At 41.3% G+C, this 19,944-nt stretch overlaps 1 pseudogene; it reads right to left on the bottom strand.

Moving 5' to 3' along the window:
• The window catches only part of LOC100979692 (heat shock cognate 71 kDa protein-like), a 63,867-nt pseudogene extending 43,923 nt beyond the window's left edge, over positions 1 to 19,944 (bottom strand).

Here is a 19,944-nt window from a genome sequence, read left to right as displayed (position 1 = left end):
TTGGACTCTTTTTTTTTTCAACAAATATGTGGTATATATGTAATCATTTCTTTTTTATTTTTATTTTTTCTTTTATTTTTTGAGATAGTGTCTCACTGTGCTGCCCAGGCTGGGGTGCAGTGGTGTGATCTTGGCTCACTACAGCCTCGACCTCCTAGGCTCAAGTGATCCTCTCACCTCAGCCTACCAAGGTAACTGGGACTACAGGCTTGCACCAGCATGCCTGGGTAATTTTTGTATTTTTAGTAGAGACAGGGTTTCACCGTGTTGCCCAGGCTGGTCTCAAACTCCTGAGCTCAAGTGATCCTCCCGCTTCGGCCTCCCAAGTGCAGGGATTACAGGCATAAGCCACCACTGTGCTTGGCCTGCATCATTTCTTTAAGCTGTTTCATTTCTCCTAAGTAGCCCTACAAAATTATGCAAAATAATTATGTACAATAACCTAATAGAAATATAAACTTTTTAAAGAGAATTTAGATTTCCAGAGAGGAGGACAGCTGCCCATTGACAAGAACTCCTGCCACTGGGAAGCCTTTTTGTTTTTTTAGAGACAGAGTTTCACTCTTGTTGCCCAGACTGGAATGCAGTGGTGCGATCTCGGCTCACTGCAACCTCCGTCTCCCAGGTTCAAGTGATTCTCTTGCCTCAGCCTCCCAAGTAGCTGGGACTACAGGCATGTACCACCATGCCTGGCTAATTTTGTATTTTTAGTAGAGACAGGGTTTCTCCATGTTGGTCAGGCTGGTCTCGAACCCCTAACCTCAGGTGATCCACCCACCTTGGCCTCCCAAAGTGCTGGGATTACAGGCATGAACCACCATACCCAGCAGGAAGCCATTTTCGAGGGGCCTTCCGAAATCTGAGAGAGACAATGTGACACCTTCACTGGAAAGACAGGAAAAGCCACTGTCAGCTAACAACTGGCTCCCATCACTTGGGTGGTATTATGTCCTGTGGCGCTCCCTCTGGGGCTGGGAACTTATCTCCTATCCTGGTTATACCATCTTTGGGAAAGACTTTGGGAACATCAGTGTAGGCTGGCCCTCAGAAATCAGGGGTGTTAACTCAAAGGTTCTCTCACAAATTTCCAGGTGCCTCCAGGTAAGGTTTAAAAGAAACTACACTTTGGGAGGCCAAAGCAGGAAGATTGCTTGAGGCCAGGAGTTTGAGGCCAGCCTGGGCAATATAGTGAAACTTCATCTCTACATAAACCTTGAAAAATTATCCAGGCATGGTTGCATGTACCTGTAGTCCCAGCTACTCAGGAGGCTAAGGTGGGAGAATCACTTGAACCTGGGAGGCAGAGGTTGCAGTGAGCTGAGATCATGCCACTGTACTCCAGCCTGGGCAGCAGAGCAAGACTCCCTCTCAAAAAAAAAAGAGAAGAAGAAGAAAGAAAAGACAAAAGATAATCTAGTAAAGTGGTATCAGTAGTTGTCTCTTGGCCGAGTGTGGTGGCTCACCCCTGTAATCCCAGCACTTTGGGAGGCCGAGGCAGGCAGATCACGAGGTTAAGAGATTGAGACCATCCTGGCCAACATGCTGAAATTCTGTCTCTACTAAAAATACAAAAAAAATTAGCTGGGCATGGTGGCATGTGCCTGTAGTCCCAGCTACTCGGGAGGCTGAGGCAAGAGAATTGCTTGAACCTGGGAGGCGGAGGTTGCAGTGAGCCGAGATCACGCCACTGCACTCCAGCCTGGTGACAGAGCAAGACTCTATCTCAAAAAAAAAAGTAGTCGTCTCTTTATGTTGGGATTGTGAATATGTTTTCCTTTTCTTTCCTTTTTTCCCAAATTTCATGTACTGAAAGTGATTTATAATAAAACTAAAATCTGCAAAAAAATTTTCTAGCCTTGTTTTGCAAATTCAAGTCTAATTATTTTTACCCTTTGGGGGTATGTGCCACCTGGGAAACTTTTAAAGTTTTTCAGAGATTTTGAGGTCTGGCCTGGGGGTGTCAATGCACAACCAAGGTCAAGGGCTTCCACAGACTCTCTCATAATCTGGGTGTAACCCTTCTGTGAGGACCATGGCAAATGGGACCCTAGACTAGAATAATCAGCGCTGAAGGGAATGCTCACAGTCATCCACTACTGTATTGAGCACCCTTGACATAACTAACTCCATCTTAGAAAAAGACTCCATTTTATATTTCACAAGGGACTCTGCCAACAAGGATAAGATGTTTTGTTTAATAAACAAATAAAAAGATAAAGACTGCATCCAACCAGATAAAGACACAAACAGGCACACTCTTCCAGGATCAGTTCTCACCAGAGGACTCTGTGACTATAAGAGGTCAGGCTTTCAGCAGCTTGAAATGGCTGTCTTAACTGACACTGTCTGGCAGTCACTCATGATAAGAACTTTGCATCTGCGTCTGAAGGCTCTGCAACCTAAAGCACTCTTCCTTGAAAGACTGACCTGGCCCAGGCCCAGACTCCTTTTGTCTCTGCTTCCCTGGTCTGGTCCATTAACCCTTTCTCCTATCTCTTTTTTCTGAAATTCGGGAATACTTAGACAAGCAAATTCCTTTTCAAATGAGTGGAGTAGGAGACACGGATGATTGCTCTCAGCTCCTGCCCCTCTTTCCTGAGAGCTGCCCCTGTTCAGGAGCAGCAGTTGTGCTTGCAATACAGGACCACACTCTCTGGATCCTGAGAGTTTCAAGTTGTGACTGTGAGATGCTACTTAGTCATTCCTGCAGGGCAAGCAACAGAGGACACATAAACCAGGGAGCTGAGAGCTGCCACGGTGGGTCTTGTGTATGCATAAGCAGTGACCACGTGTGACTGCTGAGACCTACAGAGCAGACAAATTCGAGAAAGAATGAAAGCACAGGCAGCCGGCGCCAGCTTCCTGGTCCAGCCCTCTGTGGGGCTGGCTATCCTCGGTGCTCTTGGAATCCATTAGCTATCTCCAAGGCCTCCCAGAAAAGGCCTTTTGCTTAAGCTAGTTTGAAGTAGTGTTTTTATCTCTTGGCCCCCAAATCCTTAATTAGGAAAAATGGTAACCAAGGCAAAATGCATAACTTAAGCAATAATTAACATGGAGATAGAAATGCAAATGGAAGCAAACATTAAGGATGTATTAGTCATCTTTCCCTGTTGAAAATCTTACAGCAATCATTCTTAGCTTTTTGAGGATGGCAGTAGTTAGAATTTTTTTTTTTTTTTTTTTTGAGACAGGGCTTGCTCTGTCATCCAGGCTGGAGTACAGCGGTGCAATCACGGCTCACTGCAGCCTTGACCTCCCAGGCTCAAGCCATCCTCCTGTCTCAGCCTCCCGAGTAGCTGAAACTACAGGCAGGTGCCAGCGTGCCTGCTGATTTTTGTATTTTTTGTAGACAGGGGTCTTCCTATGTGACCAAGGCTGGTCTTGAACTCCTGGGTTCCAGTGATTCTCCTACCTTGGCCTCCCAAAGTGCTGGAATTACAGGCATCAGCCACTGTACCTGGTCAGTTATAAATTTCTTTATAAAGGATAAGATTATTGTTACTCTGTAAATTTACTTTAATTTCTTTACCTGATAGCTCAATTAGAATTATTACTGTTATCATTTGTTCAGTAATAGGATATAAATTTTTAATAGTTCAGCCATTAAAATACAGCATTGTGTAGAATTAGTTGAAATTTTATTAACATGTTGTTCACAATTAGTTCACCAAAATCAATGAATTTTACCTTGTGAACATTATTCAAATACTTTCCAAATGCAAATTGTGATGCGTGCCCCAAACTTTGTAAATGTCCTGTTAAGATGGATTACGAATAGTTCATACAGAAATTGAAGAACTTCTTCTGTGGGTTACCCTTGGGTGGCCTCTACTGAACTTGTAATTTATCAAAGAAGGGCCAAATAGGTGTTAATGAAAAGAGTCAACCTCTGTAAAATATTTGAAGGGATTTGTTCTGAACCAAATATGAGTGACCATGGCCCGTGACACAGCCCTCGGGAGGTCCTGAGAACATGTGCCCAAGGTGGTGGGGGAGCAGTTTGGTTTTATACATTTTAGGGAGGCATGAGACATTGATCAAATACATTCAAGAAATACGTTAGTTTAGTGCAGAAAGGCGGGACAACTCAAAGCAGGGGCTCTCAGGCTATAGGTAAATTTAAACGTTTTCTGATTGACAATTGGTGGAGTTTGTCTAAAGAACTGAGATAGATAGAAATGAAATATTCAGGTTAGAATAAAAAATTATGGAGATCAGGGTTCTTCTGAAGTCTTATAGTGGCTGCCCTTAGACACAATAGATGACAAGTGTTTCCTATTTAGATGTTTAAAAGGTGCTAGAGTTTTAATTAATCTCTTCAGGATTGAGAGGACCTGGAAGAAAAAAATCTAGCTATGTTAACAGAGATTCTTTACAGATGCAAAATTTCCCCCAGAAAGAACAGCTTTGCCAGGCCATATCAAGATATGGCAAAGAAACATGTTTTGGGGTAAAATATTTTGATTTTCTTCCTTGTCCTGTGATGTTATGCCAGAGTCAGGTTGGAAAGTAAGTTATGATAGATAGTGTTAAATAAAACCCATCTGATGAGAATTTGTGGTTTGTAGGGCATGGCTCTCCAGGCCCCTTAGATAGGAATTTGGGCAAGATTAAAAAAAAAAAAAAAAAATCAAAGCTTAGTCTTCATAGGTATCCAAGTCAGACTGTCTGTATTTGAATCCAGGCTGTACTACTCACCAAAAAACCTTGGGCTAGTTATTATATTTGTTTCCCTGACAAGATTTCTCCACTGGAAAATCAGGTATTAGTGGTATCTAATCATAAGATTTTTGTGGGCTTTTAGGAAGACAATCCATTTAAAGCAGCTAGGAAAATGCCTAGCACACAGTAGGTAACCATTAATTTCTTATCTCTATGATTAATATAGAATATTAGTAACTATTGTTAAGCTGCTTCTGTTGAAAGACCCTTTTCCTGACTTGTATTAATCAGGACTTTCTAGAGGGACAGAACTAATAGGATATATATATATATATATATATATATATATATATGAAAGGGATTTTATTAAGGAGAATTGACTCACACAATCACCAGGTAAAGGCCCACGATAGGTCGTCTGCATGCTGAGGGGCAAGGAAGGTAGCGGTGGATCAGTCTGACTCCCAAAACCTCAGAAGTAGGGAAGCCAACAGTGCAGCCTTCAGTCTGTGGCCAAAGGCCCGAGAGCCCCTGGCAAACCACTGGTGTAAGTCCAAGAGTCCAAAAGCTTAAGAACTTGGAGTCTGATGTTCGAGGGCAGGAAGCAGCCAGCACGGGAGAAAGATGAAGTCCAGAAGACTCAGCAAGTCTGCTCTTCCATCTTCTCCTGCCTGCTTTATTCAGCTGGCAGCTGATTAGATGGTGCTTACCCAGAGTAGGGGTGAGTCTGCCTCTCCCAGTTCGCTGACTCAAATGTCCATCTCCTTTGGCAACACCCTCACAGACGCACCCAGGAACAATACTTTGCATCCTTCAATCCAATCAAGTTGACTCTCAATATTAACCATCACAAGTATTGTCCTGTGTACTTGTGCTCATAGAGTAAGGGCTAAGGTTGAGTCAAGGTCAAGGTCCAGTCAAGGCTTTCCTCTTCATACAGTTTGACTGTGTCCCCAACCAAATCTCATCTTGAATTGTAGCTCCCATAATTCCTACATGTCAAGGGAGGGACCCGGTGGGAGGTAATTGAATCATGGGGGTGGGTCTTTCCCATGCTGTTCTCCTGATAGTGAATAAGTCTCACGAGATCTGATGGTTTTATAATGAGGAGTTCCCCTGCACATGCTCTCTTGCCTGCCACCATGTAAGACACCCCTCGCTCTTCCACCATGATTATGAGGCCTCCCCAGCATGTGGAACTGTGAGTCAATTAAACCTCTTTCCATTATAAATTACCCAGTCTCGGGTATGTCTTTACTAGCAGCATGAAAACAGACTAATACACCTTTCCTGTGAAACTTCCCTCTGTTTCTCAGACAAAGTGAGTATCCTCTCTGGGTTCCCTGGGCATTCCTCCACACTGAATTGGAATTAACTGTTTAGCTGGGCTCCCTCTCTAGACTGTAGGTACTCTGAAGACAGGAACTGTGTTATTCTCCTCTGAACCCCATAACAGTTTGTTGAATAAATACATGAATTAAAAAAGAGCAGAGGCTCTCCTGAGGGACAGCATAGAAGAGGTTATTGAAAACATGGAAGAGGTTGGGATGACAATAAAAAGGGTCTCACAAATTTAGGGAAAGACTGATTGTTCTGTAGCCATGGTAACAAACAGCCACCAGAACCAATTTCAAATCTGTTCAATTAATTCGTGAGAACTAGCCTCAGTGAACATGCTTTTGCAAACCAACCAATCAATGTCAGCCTTTGCTTATGAAAATCAGCTAATAAGAATGGATTTGGGGCAGGTGTGGTGGCTCACACCAGTAATCCCAGCTACTCAGGAGGCTGAGGCAGCAGAATTGCTTGAACCCGGGAGGGAGAGGTTGCAGTGAGGTGGGTGGGTAGATCACTTGAGGCCAGGACTTCGAGACTAGCTTGGGCAGCATGGTAAAACCCTGTCTCTACTATTAACAAAGATATAAAAATTAATACAAAAATTAGCCTGGTGTGGTAGCACACAACTGTAATCCCAGCTACTCAGGAGGCTGAGGCAGGAGAATTGCTTGAACCCGGGAGGCAGAGGTTGCAGTGAGCTAAGATCACACCACTACACTCTGGCCTGGGTGACAGAATGAGACTCCATCTCAAAAAAAAAAAAAAAAAAAATTAGTTGGGCATGGTGGACATGGTGGCAGGCACCTGTAATCCTAGCTACTTGGGAGGCTGAGGCATGAGAATCACTTAAGCCCAGGAAACAGAGGTTGCAGTGAGCCAAGATCACTCCACTCTAGCCTGGGCAACAGAGCGAGACTCTGTCTCAAAAAAAAAAAAAAAAAAAAAAAAGAATGGATTTGCTTCATTAAAAATACCTCCAAGTGACAACAAATCAATGTTATGTCTCACTTATGTGACCACACTTCTACAGATGATGTCAACCTATTTATATCTGTGAACTTCTCCAAAACCCTAAATGAGATCAGATCAGCAGTCTGGTCTGCTCCTGGAGACCATGCCTGACCAGTGTAGTGGTATAGTTCTCCTTCATTATAGAAGCAATAAATTCAGTTTTGCTCTTTTATTTCAGGTATTGAGTGCTAGTTTCATCATTCTTTAACAACTCTGATACAGAAATTTTTTTTTTAGGTAAAATTCACTTAACAAATGTCTTAGTCCATCTGGGTTGCTATAGGAGAAGACTTTAAGTGGGATAACTTAGAAACAACAGAAATTTAATTCTTACAGTTCTAGAGGCTTGGAAGTCCAAGATCGAGGCACCAGCAGATTCAGTTCCTTGTAGAAGGTGACTTCTATGTGTACTCACATGGCAGCAGGGGCTTGCAGGCTCCCTCAAGCTTCTTTGTAAGGGTACTAATCCCATTCATGGAGGTGGAGCCCTCATGGCCTAATCACTTCCCAAAGACCCCACCTCTTAACACTGTTGCATTGGAGATTAAGTTTTAGGATATGATTTCCAGGGAAACACATGTTTTGAAAATAGCAACAAAATTCACCATTTTAAATATTTTGCAACATACAATTTGTGATATTTATTATATTTACAATATTGTACAACCATTATCCTTATCTAATTCCAGAATATTTTCTTCACCCCCAAGGGGAAGCCTTGTACCTTCCAATTTCCTCTTCTGTTCATTTCCTGTCAATGACTAATCTTTCTGTCTTTATAGATTTGTTTATTTTGAATAGTTCATATAAATGGAATCACACTGTATGAGGCCTTTTGGGTCTGCCTTCCTTCACTCAGCATGTTTTCAAGATTCATTCATGTTGTAGCAAGTATCAGTACTTTGTTCCTTTTTATGGCCAAATTATAGTCTACTGCATGAACATAGTACATATTTATTTAGTTTTTTGAGACAGGGTCTCGCTCTGTCACCCAGAATGGAGTGCAGTGACACCATCTTGGCTCACTGCAACCTCCATCGCCTGGGTGCAAGTGATTCTCCTGCCTCAGCCTCCCGAGTAGCTGGGATTATAGGCGTGCTCCACCAAACCCAACTAATTTTTGTATTTTAGTAGAGATAGGGTTTTACCATGTTGGCCAGGCTGGTCTCAAGCTCCTGACCTCAGGTGACCTGCCCGTCTTCGCCTCCCAAAGTACTGGGATTACAGGCATGAGCCACCATGCCGGGCCTATACTACATATTTTTAATCCATTCATCTGTTAATGGACACTGGGCTATTTTCTACCTGCAGCTGTTGTACATAATGCTTCCATAAATGTTGGTGTACACATATTTGAGTTCCTGTTTTCAAGTTTTTGGAGGTATTTTACCTATAAGTAAAATTGCTGGGTCAACTGGAATATCTATGTTTAATTTTAGAGGAATTGTCAAACTGTTTTTCACAGTGGCTGTACCATGTTTCTTCCCACCAGCAACGAGCAAGAGATCCAATTTTTCCACGTCCTTGCCAACAGGTTATTTTTCATTGTTTTGAATACAGACATCTTAGTGGGTGTGAAATGGTATCTTGTGGATTTGATTTGCATTTCTCTAATGACAAATGATGTTGAGAATTCTTTGGTTATTTGTGTATCACCTTTGGAGAAATATTTATTCAAGTTCTTTGCCCACTTTAAAACTGGGTTGTGTGCTAATTGTTGAATTGTAGAGTTTCTGTATATAATCTGAATGTTGTGCCCTTATCAGATATGATTTGCAAATATTTCCCCATTTTGTGCATTGTCTTTTCACTCTCTTGATAGTGTCCTTTGATACAGAAAAGCTTTTAATTTTGTTGTTGCCTATGCTTTAGCATCATATCTGTAGGTCTTATATGCTTTTTGTTCTTTCATCACTTCCTTTTTTAATTTAGTTGATTTTGTTTGTGTGTGCTACAATTTTAATTACCTTTTTCTTTCCATATATATAAAAGTTATTTTCTAACTGGTTACCTTGGGCACTACAATGAACAACTTAAACTTACAACAACCTACAGTAATTAACACTAACTAGTGTTAATAAACACCAGTTTGAATAGTACACAAAAACTGTGCTCCTATACATCTGTATCCCTTTCCCTTATATTGTTATTACCACAGATTACATCTTTATACATCATGGGCCCATTCCTATAGATTCATAATTATTGTTTTATATATTTGCCTTTTAAATCATACAGGGAAAAAAGAGGAGTTACTTAACAAAACACAATAATACAGGATTTTGTATTTACCTATGTAGTTACCTTTACTCGTGTTCTTTATTTCTTCTATGGCTTTGAGTTACTGACTAGTATTCCTTCATTTCAGCCAGAAAGATTCTCTTTAGCATTTCTTGTAGGGCAGATCTAGTAGCAACAAACTTCTTCAACTTAAAAAAAAGTGGAAATATCTTAATTTATCCTTTATTCTTGAAGAATAGTTTTGCTGGTTTAGAATTCTTGGTTGAAAGGTCTTTTATTGTTTTTGTTTTTATTTTCTAAAGACTTTAGATGTGTTATCCTACTGCTTTCTGGTCTCTGTGGTTTCTGATGAGCAATCAGTTGTTAATCTTGCTGAGGATCCATTGTACATAATGAATTGCATCTCTCTTGCTGCTTTCGGCATTCCATATTTGTCTTTGGGTTTTGACAATTTGCCTATAATGTGTCTTGGTGTGGGTCTCTTTAAGTTTATCCTGCTTGAGTTTCTTGGATGTATTTATTCATGTCTCTCCTCAAATTTGAGAAGTTATTATTTCCTAAAATATTTCCTTCAAATATTTTTCTTCTTTTTTTTAATCTCTCTTTGGCACTCCTATGATGTGTGTATATGTTGACATGCTTGATGGTGTCCCACACGTTCCTTGGGCTCTGTTCATTTTTCTTTCTTCTGTGTTTTCTGGTCCTTAGACTGGTTAATTTCAATTGCTTTCTTTCAGTTTGCTGATTCTTTCTTCTGTCTGCTCAAATCTACCATTGCATTCCTCTAATGAATTTTTCATTTCAGCTGTTGTAATTTTCAGTTCCAGAATTTAGATTTGATTCTTTTTTACTATTTCTTTATTGACGTTCCCTATTCATTCATACATTATTCTCCTGTTTTCCATCAGACTTTTTCTTGGTTTCCTTTAACCTACTGACTATATTTAAGAGAGTTAATTTGACATCTTTGGCTAGTAATTCCAGTGTCTGGGCTTCCTCAGGAGTGGTTTCTGTTCAACTCTTTTTATCTTGTGAAAGAGCCATACTTTTATGTTTCCTTGTATGCTTTGTAATTCTTTGTTAAGAACTGGATATTTTGCGTTTTGTAATGTGGTAACTTTGGAAATCAATTTCTCCTCCTCCTCAGTGATTGCTGATTTTTGCTTTTTGAAGGCTGCTGCTGTCCACTTGCTAACTGATTTTTTCAAACTACTTTTTTTTTTTTTGCAAAGTGTGTATTCACAGTTGCGTTTGGCCACTGAAGTTTCTGTTCTACTATCTATAGAGTCATCAGTGACCTGACAAAGATTTTTTGAAGTGGTTGGCTCCCAGAATGGGAAAAAAAAAATTGTCACCTTAAATATTCTAATGGATGCCACCAGGGAAAGCCATTACAGCTCATGAAGGCTGAATCCAAGGCCAGCATTAGAGACAGAAAAGCAGATTGGTGGTTGCCAGGGGTTAGGAGGAAGGGAGAATAGGAAATGACTGCTAAAGGATATGAAATTTTCTTTTTGGAGTGATGAAAATATTAAAAAATAATTTAGATAGAAATGATGGTTGCATAACTCTGAATATATTAAAAACCAGATAATTTTTTAAAAGGTAAATTATATATTAATCAAGCTGTTATAGAAAAATCTAAACTGGATACTTCAAAGGTATCTCAAATTCAGTGTGTCAAACATCAATTTTTTATTTTTTATTTTTGAGATGGAGTCTTGCTTTGTAACCCATGCTGGAGTGCAAGCGGCATGATCTCGGCTCACTGCAACCTCTGCCTCCCGGGTTCAAGCGATTCTCCTGCCTCAGCCTCCTGAGTAGATGGGATTACAGGCATGTACCACCACACTCGGCTAATTTTTGTATTTTTACGGAGTCTCACCGTGTTGATCAGGCTGGTCTCGGACTCCTGACCTCATGATCCACGACATCAGCCTCCCAAAGTACTGGGATTACAGGCATGAGCCACTGCGCCTGGCAAACATCAAATTCTTGTTCTTCAATATCAAACCTTCTCTGTTCTGGTGATCTCTGGAGCTTAGTGAGTGTATCACTATCCATCTACTTATGCAAAATAGAAACTTCTAGGGTCATGCTTGCCACCTGTCTCTCCCTTCCCTTAGTATTTAGTTCATCCCTGAATCTTATCAGTTTTGTCTCTTAATTACATCTTTAATTTTTCCACTTGTCCATATCTTTATTGCCACATCCCAAAGCTGCCATTATCTCTTGTTAAACAAAGCTTTTTCTCTGGCTTCATATCTACAATCATGTGTCACTTAACAATGGGGATGAGTTCTGAGAAATGTATCATTAGGCAATTTCATCATTGTATGAATATCACAGAGTGTACTTACACAAACTAGATGATATATCCTACTATATATCTAGGCTATAGCCCATTGCTCCTAGGCTACAAACCTGTACTGCACATTACTGCTCTGAATACTATAGGTGATTGTAACACAATGATAACTACTATACTTTTATACAACTAGCAGCACAGTAGGTTTGTTTACACCAGCATTGCCACAACACATGAGTAATGTGTTGCACTATGATGTTCCAATGGCTATGACATCACTTGGTGATAAGCATTTTTCAGCTCCATTATAATCTTATGAGACCACTGTCATACATGTGGTCTGTCATTGACTGAAACGTTGTTATGCAGTGTGTGACTGTACATGTATAATATGCTCTTGCCCCTTTTCAGTTAACCATCCCTACAGCAGCCAGCAATGTTGGGACCAGGCAGATGCTTACTGCATCAGTAGAGCAGGACACTAGAAAATTGAGGCAACTTTTTGATATTTTGTAACAGGACACAAAATTTCTGCAAGTCACAGACAACGCAGTTCACTCTTGCTTAAATAGGGAGAAAATGTATTATCTACAAGGACTAGGCTCTAAGTTTGGGTTCAGCCATGTCTTGAAGCATCTATATTTTTTATATCTTTGCATTTTATTGCTTCCCCTCATGGTGGTAAGGTGGCTGCCAGTTCCAAACAGGCAGCATGTTCCCCTATTCACATCCAGTGGAAGAAGGAAAACCTCCCCCCACCATGAAATATGTTCTTCCCTTAGCTTGTATTAGGCAAATTATACATGCACCTGTGGATCAGAGAAAGGCCAAATATTCATTGGAATGGACTGATTAAAGTCAATCCATGGATGGGTGGATAGTTGAACAAAATTGAAGATCTGTTAGGAAGAAGAAAGTGATGTGCTATGGTCTGAATCTGTGTCCCATCCCCCAAATTTATGTTTGAAATTCCATCCCCACGATGGTGGTATTAGAAAGTGGGGACTAGGCCAGGCACGGTGGCTCACATCTGTAATCTCAGCACTTTGGGAGGCCGAGGCAGGTGGATCACCTGAGGTCAGGAGTTCAAGACCAGCCTGGCCAACATGGTGAAACTCTGTCTCTCCTAAAAATACAAAAAATTAGCCAGGTGTGGTGGCACATGCCTGTAATCCCAGCTACTTGGGAGGCTGAGGCAGGAGAATCACTTGAACCTGGGAGGTGGAGGTTGCAGTGAGCCGAGATTGCACTGTTGCACTCCAGCCTGGGGGACAAGAGTGAAATTTCGTCTCAAAAAAAAAAAAAAAAAAAAAAAGGAAGGTGGGGCCTTTGGGAGATGATCAGGTCATGAGGATGAAGCCCTCATGAATGGGATTAGCATCCTTATAAAAGAGGCCCAAGGAAGACTGTTTGCCCCTTTTGCCATGTGAGGGCACAGTAAAAAGATGGCCTTCACCAGATATCAAATCTACCAGCACCTTGATCTTGGACTTCCCAGCCTCCAGAACTGTGAGAAATAAATTTCTGTTGTTTAAGCCCCTCAGTCTATGGCATTTTGTTACAGCAGCTTAAATGGACCAAGACATGAAAGACAGATGCTTGTCCTTTATCTCATATGTCTCTTCTTTGGTGCAGAGCTTTAAACATACAGAAGGGGCCACATATCTTGCAAAAAGAGGAAAGCAGCCTTAGCAAAATATCATTTCCAACATGAGAGATTTCACCCTTCATTTTCAGTGTTCAAAACTGAAAATGCACTTGATTTTACGTGGGACAAACAAAATTTAATAATTATAACTTAGTAAAGAGCTTTTTAATGTTTCTATTTGCATTATGATAAAGTTAGAATGTAAAGAATGCCCTCTGGGGCAGGGTGCTGTGGCTCACACCTGTAATCCCAGCACTTTGGGAGGCCAATGCAGGAGTATAGCTTGAGCCCAGGAGTTCGAGATCAGTCTGGGCAACATAGGGAGATCTCGTCTCTACAAAAAAAATTTAAAAATGAACTGGACATGGTTGTGCATGCCTGTAGTCCCAGCTACTTGGGAGGCTGAGGTGGGAGGATCATGTGAACCTGGGAGGTCAAAGCTGCAGTGAGCCATGATAGTGACACTGCACTTCAGCCTGAGTGACACAGTGAGATCCTTTCTTAAAAAAAGAAAAAAAAAAAAAAAAGAATGCCATCTGGGATTCAATATGGTCATTTTTTTTTTCTGATTACAAAGTCTACTGAACATAATGGCAAAAGTTCACTGGTTACAGCAACCAAAAGTGGAAGTCTTCCCTTTCATGCTAAGCATTTAAGCAAAATATATTACACATCTACAGCAGTGCCAGGTAGCCTTAAGTAAAAAAGGAACATATTTTAGGCACAGTTGCAGGATAAGCTGACAGACTTGAAATTGTTCTCTGAACAAACAAGTGTAGATACTGATATGGTTTGGCTGTGTCTCCACCTAAATCTCATCTTGAATTGCAACTCCCACAATTCCCACATGTTGTGGGAGAAACCTGGTGGGAGGTGATTGAATCATGGGGGTGACTCTTTCCTGTTCTGTTCTTGTGATAGTGAGTTGGTCTTGGTCTCAGTCTCACAAGATCCGATGGTTTTAAAAACGGGAATTTCCCTGCACAAGCCCTCTTTTCTTGTCTGCCACCATGTGAGATGTGCCTTTCACCTTCTGCCATGATTGTGAGGCCTTCCAGCCACGTGGAACTGTAAGTCCAGTCAACCTCTTTCTTTTGTAAATTGCCCATTCTCCGGTATGTCTTCATCAGCAGTGTGAAAACGGACTAATACAGATACATTAATGATGATTAAGTCCTAAAAATCTATTCTACTACAATCAAGCACAGCTAGCCTACAGATAAGGGATGCCAAAGTATAAAAAGAGGTTATTCATTTGAAAGTATACATGTGTCACTGACACTGAGGATGTGTTGAGGCCCAGGCAATTCTTATACCACTGTTTGGCAGCTCCTGGAACTATACTGCAGAAATTCTTTCTTTCTTCTTCTTCTTCTTTTCTTCTTCTTCTTCTTCTTCTTCTCCTTCTTCTTCTTCTTCTTCTTCTTCTTCTTCTTCTTCTTCTTTCTTCTTCTTCTTCTTCTTCTTCTTCTTTTCTTCTTCTTCTTCTTTTCTTCTTCTTCTTCTTCTTTTCTTCTTCTTTTCTTCTTCTTTTCTTCTTCTTTTCTTCTTTTCTTCTTCTTTTCTTCTTCTTCTTCTTTTCTTCTTTCTTCTTCTTCTTCTTTTCTTCTTCTTCTTTTCTTCTTCTTCTTTTCTTCTTCTTCTTTTCTTCTTCTTTTCTTCTTCTTTTCTTCTTCTTCTTCTTTCTTCTTCTTCTTCTTTCTTCTTCTTCTTCTTCTTTCTTCTTCCTTCTTCTTCTTCTTCTTTCTTCTTCCTTTCTTCTTCTTCTTCTTCTTTCTTCTTCTTCTTCTTCTTCTTCTTCTTCTTCTTTTTTTTTTTTTTTTTTTTTTAAATAGAGATGAGGTCTGGCTGGTCTCAAACTCCTGGGCTGAAGCAATCCACCCATCTCAGCCTCCCAAAGTGCTGGGATTACAGGTGTGAGCTATTGCACCCGGCCATCCTAACTACGCAGTCAGAATCTGTAGTTGGTTGGTTAAAGAAAAAAGTCAGCTATATGGGGCTTCATAAAATTATTATATATATCTTCAAAATTTTATTTTTAATTTAAAATATAAACAGGTTTATCTACCCATCACTCCTTTGATGTCAGGATAAGACCTTTTCTTTGCGTGTGGGCCTGCTGATGCAGGCTGCACAGAGGACATTGATTAGCACAGCAAGAAGCATTATCAATTTCAGCTTTAGTAGAATGAGGACTCAAGACACTTGTGAAACAAAATGAAGGCAAAGTCCTATATTTTGACACTTTTCTCTCCCTCCCAAACATTCATGGTTGCTTTACCCACACCTAATTCCACAGCATTTTTTTCTTTAATAACACGTCTTTTATCAGGTCTTTCCCAAGTTTTCAACTTTTTTTCATAGAGATTACTCTCTTCACACTCATAATTGTTTGATTTTGGTAATATTGAATTAAATTACATCGTTATTAAGTACAACTTGCAAAAACAAGTTTTGGAACAAAGACAACTGATTTTTTTTTTTTTTTTTTGAGATGGAGTCTTGCTCTGTTGCCCAGGCAGGAGTGCAGCAGCACAGTCTTGGCTTACTGCAGCCCCCGCCTCCTAGGCTTAAACAATTCTCCTGCCTCAGCCTCCTGAGTAGCTGGGATTACAGGGGCCCACTACCACGCCCAGCTAACTTTTGTATTTTTAGTAGAGATGGGGTTTCATCATGTTGGCAGGCTGGTCTTGGACTGTCCTCAAGTGATCTGCCCACCTCAGCCTCCCAAAGTGCTGGGATTACAGGCGTGAGCCACCATGCCCGGCCAAATACAACTGATTTTTGGAAAGCATACAACTCAGAGAGAGCAGTGATTAGCCTACCAAGGAGCAGACGACTTCATAGTAGGGGAAATTTGGGTTCTGAGCATCCGGCATTATTTTTCACCGAGAGCAGAGACTGGCTCAAAAGTCTGAACCATATAGGTAGCTAACGAAAGCTGAGTTAGTTTAAGAAATGGAAAATCTAGGCAGGCCATGGTGGCTCATGCCTGTAATCCCAGCACGCTGGGAGGCTGAGGCAGGAGGGTGGCTTGAGTCCAGGAGTTCAAGAGCAGCCTGGTCAACATGGTGAGTCCCTGTCACTGAAAATTTTAAAAAGGAAAAAAGAAAGTCTAAATTCAGGGACTTAGCACCAAACTTTCATGAAGGTGAGCAATGCTGAAACCCTGTGGAGAAGGATGCTGACAATGAAGGCTTGGGCAATCCATTCTTGGCTGGGTCTCTAGTGGGCCTGACAATGATTCTCTTCTCAAAGCCTGAGCCTCCATTTGCATGTGTTTAGTGTCATGAACCTAGTCCCAGCTAAATGTTCTAAAATATTTAAATACAATACCCTTTAAAGGAGACAAGAAAGGAACTGCTCCTAGTTTTGTTTAATAAAGTATTAAAGTCTAAAGTATCCTTAAAATGGGTCAGAAAGAGCGATGGCTCATGCCTGTAATCCCAGCACTTTGGGAGGCCCAGGCAGGTGGACAACTTGAGCCCAGGAGTTCGAGATCATCCTGGGAAACATAGGGAGACTCCATCTCCACAAAAAAAAATTTAAAAATTAGCTGGGCCTGGTAGCACAAGCCTGTGGTCCCAGCTTCTCAGGAGGCTGAGGCAGGAGGATTGCTTGAGCCCAGGAGGTTGAGGGTGCAGTGAGTTGTGTTTTCCAGCCTGGGTAACAGAGCCAGCCCCTGTCTTCAAATAAAAATAAATAAATAAAACTCTCCAAGAGCACCCATTTGCTAGACACTATGGGGGGACTATCCTGTCTACTGGTGCCCTCTTGTGTTAAAACAGCAGGTCTACATGGGAATTATGAAGCTTTAAGGTGCATGTGTCTGAGAGATCTTCATTCACCTTGGATTGCACATTAAAAATTAGCCCCAAAACGATTCAAATGGTGGTGCTTGAGGTGGGGCCATGGAATCAGAAGTGTTTTCTCCCCACCTCCTAAACTGTGTAAAATGAAATTATTAATGTATTACTTTTACCAGTAAAACACACACACACTAAAAAAACAGAACAAAACACCACCACAAATTACCACTACAGTTAATTAGTTATAACAAGCGACCCAGACTGGGCACAATGGCTCACACCTGTAATCCCAGCTCACTCAGTTTCTGAGAATCAGGAATCTGCGTGTGGCTTAGCTGATGCTGGGGCTGCAGTATTCATTTCCAAGATGGCACACTAACATGGTTGTTGCCCAAAGGCCTCAGTTCATCATCACACGAGCCTCTCTACAAGGCTACCTGGGTGTTCTCTTGACATGGCAGTTGGCTTTTTCCAGAATATGAGTGATCCCAGAGAGGATCACTCAGTTGAAGAATTTAAAGAGAGGCAAAGCGTTTAGGAAAGGTGAATCCACATCTGTTTTCTCCATTTGCATTTAGGAAGCCCACTGAATTATAGAATATCTATCTTAAAAGGTTTAGTCTTCCAATAAAGCAACAGAGAATATGCTTAAGATCATGAACTCTGGAGCCAAAATGCCACTTACTAGCTGAGTGGACCTCTGGCAATTACTTAACCTCTTTGTGCCTCAATTTCCAGTTCTGCAAAATAAGGATAGTAATATCACCTACCTGATTAAGACAATTAAAGGAAATAATGTGCAATTAACAAGTTACACGTAAACTGCTTTTAACAGTGCTTGGCATGTAGTCAGCTCTATGCAAGCTTAATAAATGCGATTTTTAAAAAAGTCAGACTTGACAAAGTATATTAGGGTTAAAATAGTTCTTCTATTATTTCTCCTGCTTAGTATTCTTATCTCTCAAGGTTTTTGCTAATAATAATTTCTGTTATGCCTCAACTTAAACTGATGCTTAATGGAATTTGTTATATTTAAGGGAAAGTAATCTAAATTGCTAAGAAGATAGGTGTGGCAAAATAAAAAATATTTGGTCTTTGTCCCTGGTCCCTGGCACAGAGCTTCTCAGACCCTTGGAAATTACTGGGTTTTTGTTTTTTTTTTTCTTGAGACGGAGTCTTGCTCTCAGGGGGAGTGCAGTGGTGCCATCTTGGCTCACTGCAACCTCTGCCTCCCGAGTTCAAACAATTCTGCCTCAGCCTCCCAAGTAGTTGGGATTACAGGTGCCCACCACCATGCCTGGCTAATTTTTGTATTTTTAGTAGAGATGGGGTTTCACCATGTCAGCCAGGCTGGTCTTGAACTCCTGACCTCAAGTTATCTGCCCACCTCAATCTCCCAAAGTGCTGGGATTGCAGGCATGAGTCACCATGCCTGGCCAGAATGTACTGTCTTTTGTATGCTAATGAGAACATAGGGCTAGAGGATCAGAACTCTCAGCCCTGACCCACAAACTCCAGGGAGGTTAGAGGGGCTACAGACTGGATCATAACAACTCCTGAATGATTAGATTTGGAAAGCTTCCAGGCTGGTGCTGTGCTGGGAGGCTGACGTGCTCAAAGAAGGAATGGAAACCCTGTGCATTCCATCCCATCCCATGGCCTTGGTACTTCTTGCTTTCAGCTGTTCCTGAGTTGTACCCTTGTAATACATTGCAGTAGTAAATACACACTTTCCTGAGTTCTCTGAGTCATTCTAGAGAATTATTGAGCCTGAAGGATCATGGGAATACCCTAATTTGGAGTTGGGGCGGGCAGAAGTATGGGTAGTTTGGGTACCCTATTTGATGCTGGCAAATGAAGTGGGGGTAGTTTTATGGGAGTGTGGGGTCTGGGCTAACTCCAGATAGCACCAGAACTGTTCTGAATTGCTGGACATTCAGTTGGTGTTGGAGAATCGGTTGCTGGTGTTGGAAAAACCACACATTTGATGTCAGAAAACACTACATAATGGGGCTTCAAGTGGGTAAGATGACCTTTGATGACGTCATGTGCCATGGCAATTAATATACAGCAGTCCTTCCCAAAGTCATCTTCCTCCCAGTGTGGAGACTCTCTAAAGAGATGCTGATAGTGCACTGGGAGAAACCCAGATGTAAATGGATGTGTACATACATGCTGGAGTTTAAAAATATGAGCATGGGCTGGGCACAGTGGCTCACGCCTGTAATCCCAGCACTTTGGGAGGCTGAGGCAGGTGGATCACCCGAGGTCAGGAGTTCGAGACCAGCCTGGGCAAAATGGTGAAACCCTGTCTATTAAAAATACGAAAATTAGCCGGGCATGGTGGCACACACCTGTAGTCCCAGTTACTCAGGAGGCTGAGGCAGGAGAATCATTAGAATCTGGGAGGCAGAGGCTGCAGTGGGCTGAGATCGTGCCACTGCACTGCAGCCCGGGTGACAGAGCAAGACTCTGTCTCAAAATAAATAAATAAATAAATAAATAAATAAATAAATAAATAAAAATATGAGCATGAACTCTTTGATGCTATTGCCTTCAAAAGGTACAGCTTAATTCCCCATCCCTTCAGTGTAGAATGGACTTAGTGACTCACTTCTTACAAACCAAATTCATTGGAAATGATCGTGTGCAACTTCAGAGACTGGGTCATGAAAGGCCTTGTGGCTTCCATCCTCTCTGGGATCACTCATTCTGGAGAAAGCCAACTGCCATGTCAAGAGAACACCCAGGTAGCCTTGTAGAGAGGCTCATGTGATGATGAACTGAGGCCTTTGGGCAACAACCATGTTACTGTGCCATCTTGGAAATGAATACTGCAGCCCCAGCATCAGCTAAGCCACACACAGATTCTTGATTCTCAGAAACTGAGTGAGCTAATAAGATGTGTGTTGTTTTAGTTTTGGGGG

Source organism: Pan paniscus, chromosome 7, assembly GCF_029289425.2.
Source record: "Pan paniscus chromosome 7, NHGRI_mPanPan1-v2.0_pri, whole genome shotgun sequence".
NCBI lineage: Eukaryota > Metazoa > Chordata > Mammalia > Primates > Hominidae > Pan > Pan paniscus.
The sequence above is the reverse complement of the archived record's forward strand: the minus strand, read 5'-3'. Positions and strand labels throughout refer to the sequence as shown.